Here is an 18,906-nt window from a genome sequence, read left to right as displayed (position 1 = left end):
CAATAGTTAAAATGCTCTTAAAGAATTTTAACAGTGACACACAAGCCCAGTATAAAGTGGTCAAAGGATATGAACAAGTGATTAGGAGCAAACCCCAAAATGACTGATAAACCTATGAAAATATGTTCAATTTCATTAGTCAGGGAAATGAGAATTGAGTCTGTAATAAGATGCCATTGTTTCATTCATGATTTTGGCATCAATTAAGAAGAGAGGTAACATCCATGATTAATGAGAATATGAGGAAACAGTTTGTCTATTTATTGCTAACAGAAATAAAATTGGGGAAATTTTTTTGGGACCGTAATCTGGCAGTGACTACTACACTTGCCTTTTGACTTGGTAATACACTTTTACAAATCAGTCCTATTGAGTTATGTTCCAGGATGTAAATAAATGTGCACAGGATGTTTACTGAACCACTGTTTGTAGTGGCCAAGAATCATGAGCAATTTGAATCTAATAGGAGAATGGCTGACTAAATTACAGTGCATTCAGTCTATGGAGTATGATACTTATTAAAAAGAATGAATTAGTGCTATATTGATTGACGTAAAGAAATGTCCATGCTGTGCTAAAGGCAAATAAAAAAATTATAAAGAAAAAGAACTTCCTTTTAGTTACTAGATGGGATGCTGCCCAGTTCATAAATTGCTTAATAAAGCCACTTAGGTCTTTAAAAAAAATTATGAAAGAACAGATAACAAATAGCTTTATATTTGTTAGAATGAGCAAGATGTGAGAAAGGGGAAGTGAGAGATTATTAACTTCTTAAAATATAATAACATTGGGTTTTTTCACTTGTGTAGCAGCATATATTACTTAGGTGATCAAAAGTTAACAAAGAAAAACATTAAACTTTGTTGAGATCTCTGCTCCCAAAGATTCTTATTCAATATTTCTGGGTAAGACTTTAGATCTGTAGCTTAAATGATCATCCCACTGACTTGATTGCAGAGTGAGTCTCCTATTTTTCGAACAAGAGAACTGAAGTGCAGTAGAAAGATTGTGCCTTTCCAAGGTCAACTAGTAAGTGGCTAAATTAGATACAGGACTAGCCCAATGTTTGTTCTATTCTTTGCTGCATACCATTCCCAAGTTTCAAGGAAGTTAATAAAACGTTTAGTTGTTTTTTAAAAATTTTGTTTTGAACCTTTTATACCATTATGTGATAGTACCTTTCACATAAAATATCTTATTTAATATGTTCAGTAGCTCAGCTTATTATTCAAATAAGGAAACCAAGGCTCAAAAGGTGATTTGTATAATGCCATTCAGCTAAGACAGTGGCAGACACAGGATATGCACCACCTTGTCAAATTCCAGTTCTAGTGTTAGTTCCAATCTGCTTCAAGGCTGCCTAGATTTCTTTCTTTCTTTTTTAAAATTTCTTTATTGATTAAGGTATTACATATGTGTTCTCATCTCTCCATTAATCCCCCTCCCCCACTCATGCCTTCACCCCCCTGGTGTCCATGTTCATTGGTTAGGCTTATATGCATGCATACAAGTCTTTTGGTTGATCTCTCGCCTAACTCCCACCCTCCCCTTGCCTACACTCTCAGGATCATGGCTGCTGAGCTTGCTGTTCTTTGCCTATACTAGTCTCCTTTGCAACGTCCTTTATGGTCACCTCTGGAGTCTCTCTGGATCTTAGTCCCTATACTTCCTCCCTCATGATATAACACATGACATTTTTTTTTGTTATAGACATACCTTTATAAAATATACACATTTTAAAACTATATAATAAGGCTACTATGATTTTTAATCACATTTTGGTCTGCCTTTCATATATATAATTTATTTATTAACTGTGTACGTATTTTAACATTGCCCCCCCTCCCAAACATACCCTCCCTCCTCAGAGTTTTGTGTCCATTGGTTGTACTTATATGCACGTATACAAGTCCTTCGGTTGATCTCTTATCTCCCCCAGATATCCCTTCCCTCCCCGCTATAATTTGACAGTCTGCTTATTGCTTTACTGTCTTTATATCTGTCTTTTGGTTCATCCATTTATAATGTTCTTTAATATCCATAAATGAGTGAGGTCATGTGGTATTTCTCTTTCTGCCTTTGTTTTTTAATATACCAGTATCACAAAGAATGCCTATGAACCACCCACTTCTGAACCTCCATGGGGCTCTTACAGCTTTGGGATCCCAGGGTTGGGAGTCTGGGAAGCTAGTGCAGCCTCACCCTCTGCATTCCTTCACAACATGTCAGTGGTCTCTGGGATGCTCTTTTCATATTAATGTTCTTCATTAATCCTTAGCTGTGAAAACTGGGACACAATAGCTGCCTTAGGGAGAGGAGTGCCCAACTGACGGCAGTTAGCACTCACCTATTAAATCTTTAGGGATTCTGAGACAACCTGATCTTGCAAGACTTTTTGGAGGACTTTGAATGGGTCTAAAAGTTGAAGGGTCATTCTATCCTTGACATAGTTAAAACTGATTTCTTAATTTTTACTTTGAGACATTGGACACTTTCACACCTCTACTGGGTGGCAATGAACTCCTGGTTTTAGTTCAAATGGAATTTGCCAAGTGATCCTTTTACTGTCAAACTTGGGGGCGTTTTTCATGGAGTTTTTCTGGGTCCAGGATCTTCTTTGCTGGCTGCTGATAAATCTGTTCTGTCTTAGAATTCCTAATGAGGTTCCTCTTGACAGGGCAGTGGAGCAACCTGACTCTCAATTCAAGAACCTGGGTGTGGGGTTTGGCCTGTGGACTGAAAGGTCCCAGGTTTGATTCTGGTCAAGGGCATGTACCTTGGTTGTGGGCACATCCCCAGTAGGAGGTGTGCAGGAGGCAGCTGATCCATGTTTCTCTCTCATTGATGTTTCTAACTCTCTATCCTTCTTCCTTCCTCTCTGTAAAAAAAAAAAAAAAATCAATAGAATATATTACAAAAATAAAAAAGAACCTGGGTGTGTGAGTAGATTATGTACCTCTGAACACTCAGGGAGGGATTGTTGCTTAATAAAACCACTTAGGTCTTTAAAAAAAAGTTACGAAAGAACAGATAACAAATAGCTTTATATTTGTTAGAATGAGCAAGGTGTGAGAAAGGGGAAGTGAGAGATTATTAACTTCTTAAAATAACATTGGTTTTTTTCACTTGTGTAGCAGCATATATTACTTAGGTGATCAAAAATTAACAAAGAAAAACATTAAACTTGGTTGAGATCCCTGCTCCCAAAGATTCTTAGCCAGACAGAGGACCTTGACTTCTGGTGGCTTCAAATGTGGTTGTAATGCTTAGTGCCCAAAGAACGCTGTTCTAGCTGACCAGTGGATGGGTGGCAAGGCATGCAGGTTTCTCAGGCTCAAAAAGATTGGTGACACCAGTTTGAATATTTAAAATCTTTGAGATAGTTTTCTTTATATAGTATGAGGTAAGAGTTCAGCTTCATTCTTTTGAATATGACTATTCAGTTTCCCAGCTACTTTTGTTGAAAACACAATTCTTTCCCCCCATTAAATGACTTTTGCACCCTTGTTGAAAACTAGCAGACCATAGATATATGGATCCATTTCTTAACTCTCAATTCTATTCCTTTTACTTAAATGTCTACCTTTATGACAAAAGCATATCATATTGATTATAGTAAAGTTTGCTTTATAGTAAACTTTGAAATAAAAGTGTAAGTCCTCCTACTTGATTCTTTTTCAATATTGTGTTGGCTATTTGGAGACTCTTGCAATTCCACAGGGATTTTAAGATCAGCTTTTCCATTTATAATAAAAACTGTCATTGAGCTTTTGATATGGATTACATTGAATATATAATTCATTTTGAGTAGAATCAACATCTTCCAATCCAGGAAAAAGGGTTATCTTTTCATTTTTTAAAATATATTTTATTGATTTTTTACAAAGAGAAAGGGAGAGGGAGAGAGAGTTAGAAACATCGATCAGTTGCCTCCTGCACACCCCCTACTGAGGATGTGTCCGCAACCAAGGTACATGCCCTTGACTGGAATCAAACCTGGGACCCTTTCAGTCTGCAGGCCGACGCTTTATCCATTGAGCCAAACCAATTAGGACTATCTTTCCATTTATACTATATGTCTTATAAATTTTCTTTCAGTAATGTTTTATAGTTTTCACTGTATAAATCTTGCATCTACTTGGTTAAATTTATTTCTAAATACTTTATTTCTTTTGATGCTATTGTAAATGAAAGTTTTTTTTTAAATTTCCTTTCTGGATAATTTATTGCTAGTGTATAGAAATATAATTGTGTGTATGCATTGCTCTTACATCCTGCAACTTTGCTGGACTTACTTTATAGCTTTGGTATATTTTTATGTGGATTCTTTGGGATTTTCTGTATGTAGAATTATGTTACCTGCAAATAGAGATAGTTTTATTTATTTCTTTCCAATTTGAATGCCTTTTATTTTTATCTTCCCTAATGCTCTGACTGGGATTCTAATACAGTGTGAAAGGAGGCATTTTTATCTTGTTACTGATCTTAGGGGAAAACTTTCATTTTTCCCCCACCATTGAGTATGATATAAACTGTAGGTTTTTTAAAAAAAATGCCTCTTATTATTTTGAAGAAGTTCCCTTCTATTTCTAATTGTTGAATGCTTTTTTTTAAAAAAATAATGAAACAGTGTTAGATTTCTCAAATACATTTTTTGCATCATTTGGATGATAATGTTTTTTTCTTCATTCTGTTAAGGTTGAGTATTACATTGATTGATTTTTGTACATTAAAACACGCTTGTGTTCCTGGGATAACTTACATTTGGTTATGATATATAACTTATTTAATATATTGCTGGAACAGCTTGCTAATGTTTTGTTGAGAATTTCTGCGTCTATATTCATAGGATATTGGCTTATAGTTTTACTAACATTTTTAAGTTTTGTGATGCCTTTACATGTAATAAAACTATGTTGAAATGTCATCAAAGTATTAGAAAATATGATACGAAAACAAGGCGATGGCATGTGCAGAAAAGGTAGACAGAGTGGCTTTTTTTTAAAAAAATTAATCTGCTGATCTCTTAACCAGCCAATTCTGCCGATTCTATTTCCTTTGCTCTACCACCCCTGGCTGGTTACAACCCTGTGCTCACACCTTCAGACATTCAATCTTGGCTGTGCCTATGAACTCAACCACTGGCATGTGACATGGCCATGGACAATGAGTCCAGTGACATACTGGCAGGGCCCTTTGTATTGTGTAAGGTGCCTTCTCACCATTTCTCCTCAACTTGCTCAGATGTAAAACAGTAAGATTGGATTAGAACATTGAAGGATTCCAACACTCAAGGATATGAAGAAATAGAGCAGGGAAGTGATTGCATAACAAATATAATCCTCCTTACTAAAACATTCACACTCCTCATCGATTGTTTTTCTTGAGGCAAAGCCCAGACTGATTTCCACAGAGGCCCCTGAACTTTGTCCCAGGCATATTTCTCTAAAGTTATCTTCCTTAGATAGGAAGGACTGGTCACTCATTATCTTCTTTTCCCTCACATCTAGTTCTATTCTTTCCAAGAATTAAAAGTGCCTTTATGTTAACTCCTTTGGAAAATAGCACTTTTACTTTTTAAACTTCATTTAAAAATATCTTTGTTGTTTAAAGTATTACATAAATTCCCATTTCCCCCATTGACCCTTTCTTGCAAGCCCCTGCCACCCACTCCCAACCCCAGGCCTTCACCACACTATTGTCTGTGTCCATGAGAGGTCTTTGGTTGATTGCTTCCCATTTATCCACCCATCCTCACCTTTTCTCTGAGATTCAACAGTCTGTTCCATGTTTCTATGTCTCTGGATCTATTTTGTTCTTCAGTTTATTTTGTTCATTAGATTCCACAGATGAGTGAGATCATGTGATATCTGTCTCTGATAAACTTTATTTAATTTAATATAGAAGACTGCAGTTGTTTATAAAAAATAATTTTCTTTATAATTAGGCTATGTTCTATACTTTAGGCAGTCTTGAATTTAGTTTTATAAATGCTTTATGCTTCATGTTTGATGCAGTCTATGGTGATGAGAGACAAAGTAATATGTTAAGCTATTAATTTAATCAACCTACTTACCCATTAGAAGTAATCCATAAAAATGACAGCTAATGTTTATCATGCACTGACAGTATGGGAGACACTGTTGTAAATTGCTTTTCATAGTTTTACATCTTTGTTCCTAAATCTACCCTATGGGTAGGAACTTTTATCACCTACGAATAAGGAAATGGCTACTAATGCTGCTGGCTCTGTACTTAGTGTGAATGAGATCATCATGACATTAGGGGATTTATGTTCCTTGCCCCACATTACAGTCCAATCAGTAAACAAACTAGGAGTCAAACCTGAAAATCTGGCTCTAATTCACAACCTATACAGAAGAGCATAGAAACAGAAAGCAGGAGAAAGGATGCATTATAGAATAGGGTATAACTTTTGGAGGATGGGGTATTTATGGGCTTTCCATGCTCCCCTCCTGCAATGACCACTTTCAGCCACAACTGTGCTCAGCCTGGTAGCCATGGTGCATTGTATCACATTTTCCTGCCACTCTGGCTGCTATTAGCTGGACAGAGGATAAGCACTTAGTCTGAGCTAGGTCAAATAGATGCTACACCTGAGAGATTTAAAAAAGTAGGCATCTGGGCATATCTGTGTTAGGGTGGGAGAAGGAAGTTTCTGGACTAGTACAGAAAGAGAGTCTAGAAAGGGGAAATAAAGTCATGGAGGATGAGGTTGAGAGGAGACCCAGGAAAAGCATATCCTGGGTTATCCTGGCAGATTTTACAGGCTGGAATTGCACAATTAATTGGGTTGGCTGTCCCTATGTTCTGAATTTCCTTTCAAACTCAGAGATTCCTTCTAAAATATTTCCCCTGTCTTTACACTGGGGGAAAAAAAAAAAGCTTCGGCTGCCTAAAACCCAAGAAATCTTAATGCATGTGCAGAATTTCTAAGCCCTAAGTTACTGCTGAAAATTTTTGTGCTTCCTCCAGACTTTTTTGAGTTATTTTTTTTGTCATAACTGAGAACATAGTTGACATGCAGGTTGAAATAACTTCTCTTTGAATATATCATGGTAATAAAAGGCTTTCTTCAGGCGGTACAGCCTTTGCAAGTGTTTTTTTCTGATTCCTACATAATATTTTGTGACTTCCTTATTTTCTAAATATTTTTTCTTTTCTTCTTGACTACCTGTGAGATGCCGTATCCCACGTGGCTTAGGGTTCCAGATCTGGAGAAGGGCCACAGGCAAATGATGAGATGGGACAAAAAATAATAATTTGGCTCTAACCGGTTTGGTTCAGTGGATAGAGTGTAGGCCTGTGGACTGAAAGGTCCCAGGTTCAATTCTGGTCAAGGATATATACCTTGGTTGTGGGCACATCCCCAGTGGGGTGTGTGCAGGAGGCAGCTGATCGATGTTTCTCTTTCATTGATGTTTCTAACTCTCTATCCCTCTCCCTTCCTCTCTGTAAAAAAATCAATAAAATATGTTAAAAAGATAAGAAATAATAATTTGAAAATTGAGGTCCAGGTGGAGAGTCCAATGCTAAGGGGAAGATTTCACTAGTGCCTGGGACCTGCCAACCTTTTATTCAATTTTGGATACACATATTGCCCTTAGTCAGGCAGACAATTCCAGTGAAGACAGACTATCTTAAAAGTTGTTAAAAATTAGTAAAGATTTACTTTGAGACTATTTGGTCAGGAATTGCTTGAGCCACCATTGTCTCGACTAAACCAGTGGTCAGTAAACTCATTAATCAACCGCACCAAATATCAACAGTACAACGATTGAAATTTCTTTTGAGAGCCAAATTTTTAAAACTTAAACTTTTTCTAATGCCACATCTTCAAAATAGACTCACCCAGGCTGTGGTATTTTGTGTAAGAGCCACACTCAAGGGGCCAAAGAGCTGCATGTGGCTTGTGAGCCGTGGTTTGCCGACCACTGGACTAAACAATCAGTGCATAGCTTTGGCCCTTGCCAGAGCTCAAGGTTCACCAGCATTCTAAGGCTTCTTATTTACACTTTTCTGATAGTGAAGACAATAGGTAGCTTCCAACAATTACCCTCTATTCGAGTTAAAAATGCTCTATTTTTCTTTACTCTATTTAAATAGATCCTGTAGGTGATAGTCACCTTCCCAGATTTTTTCCCCCTCCTCTTCCTCAAATGTTACATAACATTCTCTGAGTGTAAAAGAGGAAGAGAGTAGCTTATTCAAGTTTTTGGCAGGAGATGAGACTCAGAGTTTATTTTGGCTGGAAGTCTTATGGCTTTTTGAGACCCTGTGTACCTGTTAGCTTCCTGCCCTCCTGGCATTAATAGATGGAGTACTGGAGCGTTATCATTTGAATCACCCAATACTCCTTGGGAATATTGGCTACCTTCCTCTTAAGGACATGATGTATCCCAAACCAGTCCCCTAGTGGCAGATCCTATAGTTTCTGTCATTTCCTTCCTTGGCCCTTCTTACCTAGGAGACTATACTACTCCTGTTCTAGTCAACTCAGTATCCTCACCACATGAAAACTGAAAACTGTTGAGGAGGTCCGTCTCTGCGCTGGCACAGATGGAGACTTAAATATTTATAGGCTAAAATTAGTTATGAAACTATAAGTAATTTTTATGCTCTTATCTTGACAAATATATTTGTATAACCACACAATTAAGGAAACCCTAGTTTTTTTTTGTGTTTTTTTTTTTAAATTTCTTTATTGATTAAGGCATCACATATTTGTCCTCAACCCCCCATTCCAATTCCCCCCACCCCCCTATTGTCCTCGACCACTGGTTAGACTCATATGTGCACACATAAATCCTTTGGTTGATCTCTCCCTTTTATCCCCACCCTCCCTATGAGGTCCAACAGTCTGATCCATGGCTCCTTATCTCTGGGTTTGTTCTTGTTCATCAGTCTATGTTGTTCACCATTTCCCCTAGATGAGTGAGATCATGTCCTACTGGAAATATAAGAATCAAAAATGAGACAAGCAATAATCGATATGCTGAAAGGCATATGAATCAGTCTGTAGAGAGTTTCTTTCTGGGCCACCAGTTCTTTTGAGACCCAATTTCAATGTCAAACAGTTCCTTATGTGTATATGTCAGCAATGATATTTCAGTTCTGGATGGTGGGCAAATGGTGGTAATGCAGGTCCAACCCTCTCTGGTTTGGTCCTGGGCAACCTGCAGTGATACACAGCTGCTGACTGCTATTATGGCAAGGCGTCATCAGCATCTTCCATCTCTGGACTGTTTCTCTTCTGTCTTCATGGTTGGAGTAGTCCTGTCAATTCCTCTCTGTTGCCAGAATCCATATGGTCTTGGAGTTGTTTTCTGAAAATATATAAACATATTCTCAACCAAAAGTAAATAAAGGAATATTTTCTATAAATTTGACTTGGGATCCTTTTTCATTTTTTTTGCCCAAATGATTTTTTTCTGGCTTGTTTTGACACCATGTGTGTTTTTCATGGGTGTCTTGCTGATAGTATTACAATTAGTTTTCTAAAGTACAAATTTTCTAGATGTAATTTACTTTCAGAATATTTTTCCTTACATGATATTCTTCTACTTTCCCCTTTTTTTGATTTAAATACTAGGAGGCTTTTGAAAATTTTATAGTAAGTTTTGATAGCTTTAAATTTTTTTTTTCACTATAATATGACTGCTTTAGGTTCATTTCCTGTTGTGAGATTTTATTCTGAGATGAACTACCAATAAAAATTTTAGTTAACACTTTAGGAACAGCTTTTTGTCCAGTGCAATTAGTTTTTCTAGGATATTCGCTTATTTCAATTAGCCAATTTAAATTAGCCTGATAACTTGTCTACTATTTTACTGTCAAATTTATTACTCTAGCCGAAACCAGTTTGGCTCAGTGGCCATGTATCAAAGGTGCCTAGATTGAGTTATATTGAATATATTTGGGTGTTCTGTGTGATGGACTAGTTATATTTTAAAAAATGATAAAATAAGGGTCTATATAATTTATGAATTGTTAATGTATTTACTTAATAAAATTCATTTTCCTTGCTTTTACTTAATAATAATTACAAAATATGCTTTTATAAACAATTTTCACATAATTTGCATCCTTTTGACATTATTGATAAATAAAATAGACTTTCTCGAATCATTTTAGTTCTTAGATTGAGTTTGATTAATTTAAATTTGGAGAAACCTCGCTCTGCTGAGATAGTAACAACTGATATTAAATTTCTTAAAGTAACATATAAATTTAGAAACAAACCATATATATCAGACATTGTAATAAGGTGGGTTATGTAAGATAAAATTAGCATTGTAGAGATATTCCAAAGTACTTTAATCATAATCACATATCTTGCTATTTTACCATCTTTTAAAATAACAACTCCTATAGATCCTTAAAAAGATATAAATAATTGATGTCACATTTCAAGCATGTTTTTTTTTCTACACCTGCATGACATGGATATAATTACAGAGCAATATTAATTACTAAACATCACCAAATGTTCCTTATTTTTTGTATGTGACTGTTGCAATATTAATTATGTAATATTGTAAAATCTTTCTTATTTACTTTATTATTGGAACCTCCAGATCTCTGATTTGGGACACAAAGAAAATAGACACAGGAAGCTTATGCAATAATGCATTGCATTCAGGCTACCTGAGTGGATTTGGCAAGTTAGGTAATTTCTCTTTTTTCTTACAATGTATCAGTGAATGCACCAACAACTTTGTGTGGTTGGTATAATTGCCCACATTTTACAGCTAAAGAGGCTGAGACCTACGTTACTTTTCCTAAAGTCACATAGCTAATTAAAAGGCAGAAAAACTGGGTTTGAATAAATGATTTAGTGAATGGAATCCTTGGATACGTGAATAACTCAAAGGAATAACAAATGAATGACTATCAAACCTACTGCTATCATATAAAGACACTGTATCAGGATTATTGGTTGTAAGCAACTCCCTGGCTGATTAAAGTTAAAAGGAATGCATTGTGTGCATTGCGGTGGAAGAGACAAAACCAGCTTTGGAAACAGAGAGAGACTATGTAAAGTTCTGGAGGCCCAAGTAGCAAGAAGTGGAGCAGCAGTGTCCTAGAAGCAACCCTTTGATCATCAGCACCCTATTGGCCTTGCATAACCCACTCAGGATTCAACATCCCCAGTGAAAGTGTATAATTGGCTGATCTTCCCTTGTTACCAGGGATTCAGAGGAATAAATCATTTTCTTGAATGAGAATGTGACATTATTAGGAAAAGGGGATGGATGCTGTGACTCCATATAAAACAATAAATACCAGCACACTGACATCATGGCAGAGAAATAATACTTCTTTTTTTTCTTTTTCTTTTCTTTTGGTAGAAACTATAAGCTTATTTTATGTTTCCCATCACCATTTATCCCCTCTATGCCCTCTTAACTCTTACTGCCCCCTGAAATCACCAACTGTTGTCCATGTCCATGAGTCCTCTTTCTCTTTTTTTTTTTCTCTACCATCATACACCCCCCACTAGAGCTGTTTTCCTGCTCTCTATCAAAGTAAAATAAGCCAATCAGAGAAAGGCAAGTACCATATGATTTCACTTAAACGTGGAATTTAGTAAACAAATTGAACTACCAAGCAAAATAGAGACAGAATCATCTATGCTAAAAAAAGCCTATGTGGCCCTCGTGCCCTTGCACAATGCCCTCATGTCATCACAAGATGGCTATCCCCATGTTGTCACAAGATGGCCACCCCCACATTGCTACAAGATGACCACCAAAAGATGGCCATCAGGAGAGGGCAATTGTGGGTAATCAGGCTGGCAGGGGAGGGTAGTTGTGGGTAATCGGGTCTGCAGGGGAGGGCAGTTGTGGATGATCAGGTCAGTAGGGGAGGGCATTTTGGGGGGATCTGGCTGGCAGGGGAGCAGTTAGGCTGGCAGGGGAGTGGTTAAGGGATGATCAGGCTGACAGGTAGGCAAGTGGTTAGGAGCCAACAGTCCCAGATTGTGAGAGGGATGTTTGACTGCTGTTAAACTGGCAGTCGGATATCCTCTGAGGGGTCCCCGATTGGAGAGGGTGCAGACCGGGCTGAGGGACAACCCCACTCTGTGCACAAATTTCTTGCACCAGGCCTCTAGTAAAAAAGAATACTTTCAAAATATGCAATAGGTTCCAGAGAGTGTGCTTGGTGTATCTCATGTGTTATCTTGTTTCATCCTTGCAACAACTCTATAAATAGACAGTATTATTGTTTAAATGTGGTAGCTCTGTCAATTGAGGCTATGGGAGGTTAAATTGTTCATTCAGTAGTACATAGATTCTAAGTTGCAGAACCTAGACTGGAACCCAGGTCCAATCCCTCAATGCTTCTGGTTTTAACAATTATTTTATTGTTTTTCTACCAATGGCAAGCAGAGGAAACTTGCAGGATAAGGGTGGATGTAGCAGCCTGTAATCCAAGTTCCTTTCAGTTTGTTTGCTGATCTCCCAGAGAAACTGAACCCAGAGCATTGTGGACTACATTTATTCTAAACTAGCTTGATTTAAAACAATTTAAAAAAATTTCTCACCTTTTGAATCCAATAGTGTCTTATACCTTTCAGAATTAATTTTCTGTAGGAACAAGTTGAACAAATCCATCTCTAAGTCTTTATATTTACCAGACTCTACCTTTTGTGGTTTTTCTGGAAATTCAAGCTGACCCATAAATGAGGAAATTGGCAGATAATATGGTTTCAAATAGCTGATAGCCATCTGAAGCCAAATGGTGTTTGTCTTCTTATATTGCTTGGAGGCTCTGGGAAAAGATTTTGGAGCCATAAGTCCTGGAACTAGACTATATAGGTTTTGAGTCCTGGCTTGGCTATTTCCATCCTAAGTGATCTTGAGCAAGCTTCCTAATCTCTCTGAATCTCAATTTCCTCATCTATAACATGTAAATATAGTTATGTTTACCTTATAGTGTGGTTGTGAGGATCAAATAAAACAGTGTGCTAATAAGTTAGATTGTGCCTGGTATATTGCTACTTAATAAACGCTAGTGGTTATTATTCAAAACCTATAGTCAGGCAACATAAGGACATCTTTGTATTTCTGTTAGTTACATTCTCACTGTCCTCTAATTGAATGTCCATAAACAGATTTAAAAGACTTCCCTGGAAAATAGCAAATCCTTCTTCAGGTAGTATGAGGGGAGAGTGGAGATAGGACTGGGCATAAAATAAAAGCTATTGCAGAATTTGTTATTAAAAAACCTATCGGCCCTCGCTGATTTGACTGAGTGGATAGAGCATTAGCCAGAAGGTTCCCGGGTTAGATTTCAGTCAAAGGCAGAACAGGCTACTCCCTCACCAGGCACTGATCAGGGTGCGAACATCGCAGTCATAGAGACTCACCCCTCATGGCCCACCCTGCTGGCCTGGTTGCCCCACACAGCCTACTGTTCAGTCATCTGGTCATCCCTCACTAACCCCGCTGCTGGCCTGGTCATAGGCGGCCATCTTGTGAGAGCGTAAGTGTTAATTTGCATATTCCCTCTTTATTATATAGGATTCATTAAGAACAAGTGGACCATCATAAAAGTCTTCATCCTCATCATTTTCATATTGAATAAGCCGAGGAAGAAGAAGAGAAGAGGAGAAGCTGTTTTTTGCCACTGCAGAGGTGGAGGAGGTGAAATGGGAGGCAGGAGAGGCAGGCACACTCAGTGAAAGAAATCCCAATTTCTGTCTGACCCTTTTGCCTTTTCATTCCTCTGAAAATATTTCCTTATGGTAGCAATTCTTCTCCCATTTGCTTTAGTTTCAGTATCCATATCATAGGAAGGTACATGTCATCAAAGAAGTCAAAAGCAGCCTTAAATAACTGGAACCCTTCTGCCAGACTGTCTAATGTCAATTTATTTTTTGTCACTGTTTCTTCTACATCTTCCCCTGGCACTGGTTTGGAAGCATTCATCTCTATCTTATGCTAATTCCTCTGGTGTGGTGTATATTAGCTCTTGAATTTTTCTATGATCCATAACTTACATTCTTCATCCCACTTTTTGATATATCTAAAATCTCTCTCATGATGCCCTTCATTGTTTCTGTCACAATCCTGGAAATCATGCATCCAGACGCATTTTCTCCAGCAGGAATCTATGGCTCTCTTCACGGCTTTTGCTGTAACAACAGTGGCATCTTTAATGGTATAACAGACTTTCATGATGCTCTCTCAGTCTTGAGTCTCTTCCATAGCACTGACAATCATTTCTGTAGAATTCTATATTACCTTGTTTAGCGAGGATCCTTAAAGGTCCTTATGACCTCCTTATCTAGAGGTTGAGTCAGAGACATCATGTCTAGGGGCAAGTAGACCACTTCAATGCCTATGGTGTTGAACTCCTGGGGTTCTGAGTGGTCGGGGGATTGTCCAATATAAAAATAACTTTAAAAGGCAGTCACTTGCTGGCTACGTACTTCCTGGCTGAAGGAAAAAGCATCGATAGAACTAAGCCAGGAAAAGAGTTCTTATTGTCCATGCCCTCGTGTCTTACAACCAAAAGACTGACAGCTGGTGTTTATCTTTGCCCATCAAGGCTTGGGGTGAACAGATTTATAGATAATGGCTGTCCTAATCATAAACCTGACTGTATTTGCATATAACAGTAGAGTTAGCCTATCTCTTCCTGCCTTAAATCCCAGTGCTTGCTTCTCTTCCTTACTAATAATGTCCTCGAGAGCTTCCTCTCCCCGCACAGTAGGGGACTTTTGTCACCATTAAATATCTTTTCAGGCAGGTATTTTTTCTCTATGATTTTCTCAATGGCTTATGGGAATTCACTTTCCTCTAGGTCTGCCAAAGCAGCTGTTCCTGTTTGTTGACTTTTGTTTGTTTTTAGAGCAAAACCTCTTTCTAAAATTATCAAACCCTTCTTTGGCATTAAATTATACAGTTTTAGATAATTTGCCTTCCTTTCACTTTCAGTTGTCATATGATGGCTTTGCTTTTTCTTGAATCACATTAGAGTTTACAGGTATGAATTTTTTAGATTAAATCTTGTACCCACATAGAAAGTGCATTTTCAATAAGAGATAAAAAATATTTCACAAAAAGTGCAAGGTTTTCATGCCTGCTGGCATAGCTGCAATGGCAGTTTTATGAATTTCCTTTTCTTTTCTTATAATGGTCCTTACACTGGAGTTGTTTTTTTTTTTAAAAATATTTTTTTTATTGATTTTCCAGGAGGAAGGGAGGAAGATAGAAAGAAACATTAATGATGAGAGAGAATCATTGATTGGCTACCTCCTGCACACCCCCTGCTGGGGGGCATTGAATCCGCAACCTGGGCATTTGCCCTTGGTCTGGACGGAACCTGAGACCCTTTAGTCCACAGGCCAATGCTCTATCTACTGAACCAAACCAGCTAGGGCACACTGGAGTTGTTTATCTTGAAATGGTGGGCAGCCATGGCTGCAGACTGCAATTGCTTGGTTGATATCAAGCAATTCAACTTTGTTTGGAATGTCGTGGTTTTGTTTGCTTCTTGAGAGCATTTCCAGCATCACCAGTGACACTTTGTATGGGTCTTGGCTTCATACCAAATACAATTAAAAAACAGTATTCAATTAATTTTATGCTTTTATACTACATGTTAATGTTTGTTTACATTTTTTGTGACTGCAAATGACACCGTTCTGTGACTGTGTGTGCATATGTTTTGATAAATGTTAATTTTTAATAATAGACTAGAGGCCTGGTGCAAGAAATTCATGCATGGGGAGGGAGGTGTCCCTCAGCCCAGCCTGTACCCTCTCCAATCTGGGACCCCTTGAGGGATGTCCGACTGCCTGTTTAGTCAGTCGGACATCCCTCTCACAATCCAGGACTGCTGGCTCCCAACTGCTCTACTGCCTGCCTTACTGATTGCCCCTAATCACTTCTGCCTGTCAGTCTGATCACCCCCTAACTACTCTGCTGCCAGCCTGATTGCCCCTAACTGCCCTTCCCTGCAGGCCTGGTCACCCCCAACTACCTTCCTCTGCTGGCTTGGTCACCCCTAACTGCCCTACCTGCAGGTTTGATTGCCTCCAACTGTCCTCCCTTGCAGGCCTGGTCCCTCCCAACTGCCCTACCCTGCTGGCCATATTGTGTCCACATGGGGCAGGATCTTTGACCACATGGGGACAGCCATCTTATGTGTTAAAGTGACGTTCAATCTGCATATTACTCTTGTATTAGGTAGGATTTGTGTATATTTTATGGTAGTGAATGATAAAATATGCTAGTGTCTAATACATTTTATGCTCTCATGATGTACCTTTTTTCTTAAAAATTTTTAATATTTGTAGGCTACACAGTTTCTCTATGCATTTTTTCAAATTGTTATAAATCTTCCCCACTAATTTTCCAATAGGTTTATTTTTATTAAATTTATGGAGTGACATTGGTTAACAAGATTGTATAGCTTTCATGTGTACATTTCCATGAATACATGATCTTTGTATTATATCATGAGCCCACCACTTAAAGTCAAACCATCTTCTGCCACCATATAGTGGAAAATTTTTTCATATAAGTGGACTGGTCCAGTTCAAACATGTGTTGTTCAAGAGTTAATTTTTTCTTTATAGTTTTCTAAGATAGGTTAATTGAAGAGAGTTGTAGAGAACACATTGTGTGTGTGTGCGTGAGTGTGTGTGTGTGTGTGTGTGTGTGTGTGTGTGTGTGTGTGTTTTTCCTCATTTATATACCAATTCACTTCTGATTTCAGGATTTGGAAGATGTTGGTTGTCACCTCCATCAGGCTTTCTTCTTCACTTTCAGGCTTCCTCCTTTCCCTTTCATTACAGAAGGTTCTGTTTGTGGTCACCAATATATGCATTCTCTCTCTTTTTTTCTTTAGACCACAGTTCAATCCTATTGCCCTATCTCATTTGCAGTTAAGTATGGCCCCTGAATTGTGGCTAGTGGATTTTTAGTGAAATGGCAGCACTGTTTCAGTGATTGGCCCTCACTCTCTTTTACCACAAGCTGAATTGGAGAGAAAGCTGAGGTCTCAGAGGAGGATTGAACTACAATATAGGAAAAACTTGCATTCTGATAGGACTGTGAAGGGTGATATAGGCAAGAGTAAAGTTTTATTGTGCTAAGTCACTGAAGTGTTGGGATATCTACTCTGACTAATAAAATCGTCCTTGCAAAGTCTCAAAGACAAGATCTTTTAGGATACTACTTTACTATCTGGCTTTCCTCCCTTATCTATTTTCAACCAGTTTTTCTACAAAAGACTGACAATTTGCATATGAAAATACCATAATGTCTAAGTTACATAAAGGCATAAGTTATAAAAGTGATTTCACTTGGGGTAGGAATATTTGGTGCAATAAATGATTAGGAAAAAAATGTGACCATTCATACAGTTCTATAGAAGTAAAAGGGTGTGTTAAGGAAACTTGCCTTAGTAACCATATCTCCTAGGTATCTGGAGTTTCTAGGGAAGTCCAAATGTTACAAAATGAAATTCTTTCTGAGATGTGCAATTCAATTGTACAACCATTATGAACTGCTTTATAAAATTTTTTGATGGCTTGAGAAATTAATTATGTAATACTTGTTGTGGGACATAAAATTGTGTCATTTCAACTATGCACAGTATAATCTCAACTGTGTAAAAATTATGTATTGACTGGTAGGAATAGACCAACATTTTTTAAAAAAGGAGGATGAAATAACACATTATATATCTACATATAATTTTGTGAACAAATTAACCATATAAAATTACCAATCTGTAAAAATTTCTTTGATAGATTGCCTAATGCTGGGACTGACAGGCAGACCCTGAGCAATGGATGAATGGATCACTCTGACACACATTTCTATGAGAGAGAGGTGAAAGGACTGCTTGGCTATAGGAGCAAACAGCCCTCTTTTCCTGCCTCCTTAAGCGTTTATCGTAACAACAGCTTGAACTAAAATTAACTATTAGATACTATCATCAAGGTAGGCATCCTTGAGAAGACACATGCATCTGTAGTGCCTTTTAAGTAAGGAACCATCTAAGTAAACACCCGGGGGCTCAGACTTGTTTGGAAAAGTCAAGGCAGGGACTGCCACCTTTGGCAAGGTCTCCCTAGAGGCCCCTGACCTTTTGGAGAATCCTCCTTATAAACTTTCCAACCAAGTCCTCTGTTTCCCCACAGTGTGAACTATTTTTGGTTCAAAAGATGGAATTACTAAGATTGTAAGACCCAATGCCTTACCTAACAAGCACATACATAGTACTAAATCATCGTAGGTGTATTTGAATATGTCATCTGAAGTGAATGAAACAGGTTTGTAAGAAGATATAATGGCCATGGATAGGAGACCACTCACTGAAGAATCATGGTGTCATTAAAAAGGACCTGATCTTTGGCGTTTGATTGAGGAACTGCTGCTGGCTAGTTTTGTGACCCCAGGAAAGACATTAATTCTCTCTTAACATTGTTTTCCTTATTTGTGTGAAAATAACTCTTGCTTTATTATTTCATGAATGATAAAATTTTGTGATGTTGCGCTACATTATTTTAGAAAGTGAGTAAAATGTTGATAGCTTCTTTTCCCCTTTCTCTGTCAAAACATCTCCAAAATGTTAATGTAGATTCAACACTTTTAGGTAGCTTTTTGTAAAACTCAGATTCCCAAGCATTCTGGAAGATCCTGATTCAGGTGATTTGGAGAAGTGCCTGTATTTCTAACAAGTCAGCCCAGAAGGTCTTGATAGAGATGGTGTGAGGAACACACTTTTAAAAGTCAAAATTTACCTCTGCTCATCTCCAAAAACGAATTCCAATTTCTAATGAACTTTTGTGCAGGAACTGTTATTTTTTTTTCTTATGTTTATAAGGCTCTTTCCTTATTTGCCTCCATTCATTTTAATTTT

The 18,906-nt window shown here is 37.7% G+C and overlaps 1 protein-coding gene across 1 annotated transcript in view; it reads left to right on the top strand.

Moving 5' to 3' along the window:
* Positions 1 to 18,906, top strand: part of GLYATL2 (glycine-N-acyltransferase like 2) — a 46,896-nt gene that overhangs the window by 13,554 nt on the left and 14,436 nt on the right. The window lies entirely within an intron of this gene.

Source organism: Pipistrellus kuhlii, unplaced genomic scaffold, assembly GCF_014108245.1.
Source record: "Pipistrellus kuhlii isolate mPipKuh1 unplaced genomic scaffold, mPipKuh1.p scaffold_m20_p_9, whole genome shotgun sequence".
Lineage (NCBI taxonomy): Eukaryota > Metazoa > Chordata > Mammalia > Chiroptera > Vespertilionidae > Pipistrellus > Pipistrellus kuhlii.
Note: the sequence above shows the minus strand (reverse complement) of the source record. Positions and strands in the feature narration are given on the sequence as shown.